This window comes from Erinaceus europaeus, chromosome 2, assembly GCF_950295315.1.
Source record: "Erinaceus europaeus chromosome 2, mEriEur2.1, whole genome shotgun sequence".
NCBI classification, from domain to species: Eukaryota; Metazoa; Chordata; class Mammalia; order Eulipotyphla; family Erinaceidae; genus Erinaceus; species Erinaceus europaeus.
The window spans coordinates 197,643,435-197,650,060 of record NC_080163.1 but is presented as its reverse complement, the minus strand read 5'-3'; the positions used below and the strand labels follow the sequence as shown (position 1 = coordinate 197,650,060).

General features: G+C 49.0%; 2 long non-coding RNA genes across 2 annotated transcripts; both read right to left on the bottom strand.

The window, feature by feature from the left end:
- On the bottom strand, positions 1–5,712 carry LOC132536853 (uncharacterized). The gene is made up of 2 exons (XR_009548400.1): positions 5,484–5,712; positions 1–1,150 (listed from the first exon to the last, which is right to left on the bottom strand). It is a non-coding gene; the product is annotated as an uncharacterized LOC132536853 (long non-coding RNA).
- Positions 1,224–3,979, bottom strand: LOC132536854 (uncharacterized). Its single transcript, XR_009548401.1, has 3 exons — positions 3,870–3,979; positions 3,669–3,716; positions 1,224–1,509 (listed from the first exon to the last, which is right to left on the bottom strand). It is a non-coding gene; the product is annotated as an uncharacterized LOC132536854 (long non-coding RNA).
- Positions 5,713–6,626: the final 914 nt, after the last annotated feature.

Genomic DNA, 6,626 nt, shown 5'->3' with positions numbered 1-6,626 from the left:
GTTTTATTTTCATTAACTCTCATTAAATAAAGATGGGGAGGGGGTTGGGAGGAGGGAGCCCCCTAGAAACCTGTTGCTTAAACCACAGGAGAAACTCACAAACCATGAAACCTCTCCAGGTCTGATTCCCTGAGGTGAGTTTTTGTCTTTCCAGTACAAACTGCAGGAGTCTGCAGGGCGTCCTCTGTCCTCTGCTGCTGGACTCCAGCCTCCTCTGCCATCCAGACTGCTGAGAGTGGCAGGAGGGGACAGGGGCTGAGTGACACACCAGGAAGCAGAAATAAAATAAAAGTGAGGAAAATCCTAGCTCTGCTGTTCCCTGAGTTCTCGGACAAAAAGTCTGCCGTGAACACAACCACAGTGATTAATGATTTTAGTTTTCAGCCCCAGAGGTGGAAGGACAGGCTGGAACAGGGCAGAAAGCAGGTCCCGGGATAAAGCTCGACCTGTGTCCCGGGCCCTGTGGGATCGGCACCGGCTCTCTGACTACCCGGCACGGCAGCTGGCGCCTGGGTCTTGAGTGCAGCCGAGAGACAGATCTTAGAGCTTTTCTGAGGAGAAAGGTTTAAGGATTCAGGAGCATATGATGGGCCAAGAGCAAATTGCAGTCAAGTGTCCCAGGGACCCAGAGTTTTCTGGGTGATGGCAAAAGATTCCAGACTAGCTGAGCCCAAGGTTGCCCTGTGGAAAGCCCAGGCCGTTGTGAGACTGCTGACAGCCCCCCCACTCCTCCCCCATGGCAGCTTCACCATCTCTGTTTTTCTACAAAAGATTTCAAAGATGCAGGAAACAGCACCTACTGTGTTGTCCTAAGCGGAGATGCCGGTCCCCTCTTCCTCCACCGTCTTCTGTCTGTCTGTCCCGTCCCGGCGTCTCCTAGGTGTTTTCTCCTCCTTCCCCTCTGGTCAGCAGGGCTTCTCCCCCAGGTGAAATCTATCCAGCGCACTCGTTTGAAGGTCTTTGCAAACCTTAATCACTCCCCCGTGAGGCCCAGCTGAGAGCTGCACAATGTCCGTGCAAACCGTGCGCTCGGACGCCTCACGGCCACGGGGCTCAGGAGGTGGCACAGCGGCTACAGTGCCGGGCCCTCTAGCAGGAGACCCGAGTTCCACGCCAGGCACCACATGGTCCAGAGTGATGCACATGCTCTCTCTCACCCGCTCCCTCCTTACTTCCCTCTCATTACAAATATATATATATATATATATTTTTTCTTTTTAAGAATTCCCTACATCTGTGTATGTAAGCATCATATACCTATCTGCCTACTCGCCTACATCCTACCTGTCAAGATTATTGAAGATTTGAATGCCGACTTGACAAAACAAGAGACTATTTCAAACAAGGAAATCAAACAGAACTCCAGGGCATAGTGGGCACAGAACTAGTTTCTGACCTGTGAGGAGGTGAGATGCCCGCTGGGTGACGGCAAGACAGGGCCTCTGAAGGAGGAAGCTTCAGAGCTGCGAGTTCTTCCCTCCATTTTTTTCCATCTGAAATAAAAGTCACCTGGTGGGGGAGCCCAGACGATTGCGGTGATGAGCCTGAGGCAGCGGGGAGCTGGAAAGCCCTGGAGGTCTGCGCCTAGGGCGGGAGTTGGCGTGTGTCAGCTCCAGGTCCCTGCGGGGGGGGGTGTCACTGGACTGTCCCCACTAACCAGCACAGCATGTTCTCAATGTCCCCAGCGTCCCAGGCAACTGCTCAGAGGCCATCTTTTTGATCTATCCCAGAATGGAAGTTAAAATAAAAAGACATTCATTCATGGGGCCAGACAGTGGTGCCCCAGTTAAGCATGGGCAGTGCTGTGCACAAGGCCCACGCGAGGGCCAGGGTTTCAGCCCCCACTCCCCACCTGCATGGGGGACACCTCATGAGCAGTGAAGCAGGTGTGAAGTTGTCTTTCTCCCTCTCTATATCCCCTTTCCTCTCTCCATTTCTCTGTCCTATCCAATAAAATAGAAAAAAAAAGGCCTCCAGGAGCAGTGCATTCGCAGTGCCGGCACTGAGCCCTCATGATAACCCTGGAGGCAAAAATAAAGAAACTGGTTTGTTATTATCGCTGTTGGTGGTGTGGGGCATTGAACCTGGGATTTCAGAGCCTCAGGCCTGAGAGTGTCTTTGCATCACCATTCTGGTACCTAGCCCTGCCCCCTTTCTAGTTTGGATGCCACTAGGTGGATTGCTGAGGCTCTGTGCCAGCACTAGGAAGCCAGGGTTGCTGGCAGCTCCCCACCCCAACACCCTCCAATTTGTTCTTTCCCTCGGAGTTTAAAGTGCACTGAGAAATTGATAGGAAGGGGTGAGATAGAGACGTGGAGAGAAAGAGAGACCCCCGCAGACCTGCCTCACCTTTCCTCCCACTGCAGGCTGGGAACGGGGCTCCATCCCTGGTTCTTGTGCCCGGAGGTCTGGGAACTCCAGCAGGTTCCTCACAGCCCAGCAGTACAGCAGAGCTGCTCAAATCAACATTTTTTTTTTTGCCTCCAGGGTTATTGCTAGGGCTTGGTGCCTGCACTACAAATCCACTGCTCCTGGAGGCTATTCTTTTCTCCCTTTTGTTGCCCTGGTTGTTTTATCATTGCTGTGGTTATTATTATTGTTGTTACTGATGTTGGACAGGACAGAGAAATCAAGAGAGGAAGGGAAGACAGAGAGGGGGAGAGAAGACAGACACCTGCAGACCTGCTTCACTGTGAAGCGACCCCCCTGCAGGTGGGGAGCCAGGGGCTCAAATCAGGATCCTTATGCTGGTCCTTGCGCTTTGCGCCATGTGCGCTTAACCTACTGAGCTATCTTTTTTTTTTTTTTTCCTGTAAGGCTGGAGCAGTGCAGTAGACGGAAGGGGACTGACCCATGGCACAGACACAGGGGGAGCAAAGGCAGAGCTCCAGAACTCTCTAGGGAACCAGCCTCGTAAGCCTGGTGCTCTGCCCACTGAGCCCTGTCTCCTGCCTCTCTCTAGCTCCTGGGAAGGAAGCTCTCAAGAACAAATCCTGTGAGCAGACTGCAAGCACCCTGCGCAAAGCTCCAGACCAACGGGCCGGCCCAGCAGGGGCCCTGCTGTGTCATGTCGCCGCCTTGTGGACACAGACCAGAATGCACTCTATGGGAGACTAAAGCCAACCAAAGGGCCCTCATTATTTCTCCAAATATTCTCTTCATTTTCTTTTCCAGACACAGATCCAGGGAGAGAAACACAGAGAAACACCAGAACACTGTCAGCTCAAGCTAAAGGGGGCTCCAGGGACTGAAGCTGGATTCTTGAAGCCACAGATATGAAAGTCCTTGGCAGAACTCTTTAAGATAGCTCATAAACAAAAGGTCTTTTTATTTTTAATATTTGTAATTTCCTGTATTATTATATTTAGCTATGGAGTGATAGAAAGTGAGAGAGAGAGAGTGAGGAAACAGAGAAATAGAAGCTGTCTCACAGCCAAAGAATTTCTTTTAAAATATTTTGACTTTACTTTGTTACTATTTTGAGTAATGAGATGGGTTTAAAGAGAGAAAGACAACTACTAGTAGGCAGTCACTTTCACCCAAGCTCTCCTTTTTATTTATTTTTTATATTTTATTTTCTTCTGATGTTTAGTAATGACAGCTAGAGATACAGAGAGTGAGATGGGCAGGGTTGAAATCATAATGCTGATGCAAAGAGACTCTCATACCTGGAGTTCTCTGGGTCCTGGCTCACCGATGCAGGGCTGAGCAGGGCTCTGGTAAAAAAAAAAGAATGAATAAGATAAATAAATAAATAAATAAATAACTCAAAGTGAGAGCAGAGCACTGTCAGCTCAGACTTATGCTGGAGAGCAGGGGAATTCAGCCTGAAGCCTTGAAATCTCAGGCATGAAAGCTTTCCACTTAACCAGCAAGCTCTCTGCCTGGCCCCCAAGGGCTTCTTTCAGCAGGAGCCCACAGACTGTTGGTTCAGGCCCAGAAGGAAGCAGCCTGCCACATGGCTCCATGCAGGGCAGTGATGCTGACACCTGAGACCCCAGTTCCTGGCCCTTCCCAGGTCTAACTGCTGTGACTCCCTGTCCTGACTGACTTGGCTAAATACACAAACCTGTTTCCCGCTGTAGAAAAGAGCGACTTCCTGTGCAGCACGGCAAATGCAAACTCTCCACATGCCTGGCCAAAGAGGAGACTCACTCCCACCCTCCAGCCCTTGTCGTGGGAACAACTCTGCCCCCTCCCCTCGCCCCCGCTCAGGGGACTTTGCCTTTTCCTAGAAGTTGGCAATCTCCCAGCCAATGTGATTTCCATCTCTCCCTCTCTCTCTGAATTTCTTTCAAAATGGCATCAAATTAGGATGTAACATTTTTAAGGTGTTATTACCTATAGCACACCAACAGGGAGAGAGACAGACAGACAGACAGACAGACAGACACACACACACACACACACACACACACACAGCATTTCTTCCTCAGACAAATGTCAGAGGAACTCAAACCTCACCATCCAAGGCCCTGTACACTGACCCACCTCGTGGGACACCAGAGACATTTGTCTCAATGTGAGGGGGGCAGTTCAGAGCCTTCCTGGGTCAACAGCCCCAAGGGAATGAATCTACTTGAAGGATTCCTGCTGGGGTGACCTCCACCCTGACCCCAGGCCCTGTGCACAGCTTGGAAACTTTGATGCAGTTTCTGCTTGCTGGCCCAGTGACAAGCACCAGCCTTGTCCTTCATTCTACCAGTTCACTCCCAGCACCACCTGTGAGGGTTCCTACAGATGTGCTTTGCCCCTCCCTTTTTCCTATTCCTTTCATCTCTTCTGGTTTGTACTTTTTTATTATTATTATCCATCGCCCTTTTATTGTCTTTTTTGTCAAATATTATTCTATTTCTTTATTGGGGCATTAATGGCTTAGAGTTGACAGCAAAATACAGTATTTCTCAGTTTTCTTTTTTAAACATTTTATATTATTATTGTTATTATTTACCAGAGCACCAATCAGCTCTGGTTTATGGTGGTATGGGGCATTGAACCTAGGGCTTCTGACCCTCAGAGCCTGTTTGCATAACCATTATGCTATCTACTCCCACCCTCAGTTTTCTATATAACAACCCCTTCTAGGTCCTCTGTCATTATTTTCCAGGACCTGAATCCTGAACCCCACCCTGCTGTCTTCTCCTTTGGTGCAATATATCACTGATTGTACTTTATTCCCCTTTGCATTCTTTCTTTTATTTTTCTTCCATATATATATTTTTTTACCAGAGCACTGATCAGCTCTGGCTTATGCTGGTGCTGGGGATTAAACCTGGGACTCCAGAGCCTCAGGCCTAAGAGTGTCTTTGCATCCCCATTCTGGTGTCTGCCCCTGGTCCCTTTTCTAGTTTGGCTGCCACTAGGTGGGTTGCTGAGGCTCTGTGCCAGCACTAGGAAGCAGAGTGGCCCGCAGCTTCCCCACCCCCTCCCCAACACCCTCCTATTTGTTCTTTCTCTCTGAGAGAGTCTGGCGCCTCAGCCACGCAAGCCTGGTGCTCTAACCAGTCAACTTGTCTCCTGCCTCTCTCTACTCCTGGCAAGGAAGCTGCCAAGAACAGAGCCTGTGAACAGACTGCAAACTCCTCGCCATGAACACCCAAGGGGACCTTCCAGTGGGAGCCAGGCCAGCCAAGCAGGAGCACGGCTGAGAAATGTCGCCGCCTTGTGGACACAGAGGGAAATGCACCTCAAGGGAGACCAGAGCCCAGGAAAGAGCTCCTGTATTTCTCCGAATATTTTCTTCATTGCCACACACCTCCAATAAGAAAAACACGCAGAGAAACACCACCACACCACTCAGTTCTAGCTCAGGATGGAGCCAGGGATTGAAACTGGGTTCTTGAAGCCACAGGCATGAAAGTCTTTGGCTGAGTTCCCAAGATAGCTCCTAAGCCCAAAGTTTACTTATTTTAATTACTTTCATTTTATGCTGCTATTATATTTAGCTATTGCAAGAGAGAGAGAGAAAATGGTGCTACCTACTAAACTATCTTCTATCCCAAGGACTTGTTATGTTTTATGTTTTTATTTTACTTTTCCTTATTAATAATTTAAATGAAGGAAACATAGGTTTAAAGAGAGAAAGATGATAACTATAAGGTGGTTACTTCTGCCAAGCTCTCTTTTCTAATTTACTATTTCAATATATTTCATTTATTGTTACCTTTAGAAGTCAGATCTAGAGACCCATGAGGAAGATGCAGAGACACCGACATGGGCAGGGGTAGGTGTCATAATGGTGATGCAGAGACTCCTCTCATACCTGAATCTCTGAGGTTCCCGCAACACCAGGGTCCAGGGTGGAGTCAGGCTCTGGTAAAAATAAATCCCAGATGGAGACCACAGCACCACTCAGCTCAGATTTATGCTGGAGAGCTGGGGATTGAACCTGAAGACTTGGAACACCAAGCATAGAGCTTTTGACATAACCATTATGCTATCAACTAGCTCCCAAGGTATTTTTAAACATGATCTCAGACTGTTGATTCAGGCCCAGAAAGGAGCAACCTGCCAGAGAGCTCAATGCAGGTCAGGGATGCTCACACCTCAGAGCCCCAGCTCCATCCCCTGCCCTGCCCTGACATAACTACTTTGAACCCTTCTCTTGACTGCCTTGCCTAATAGAA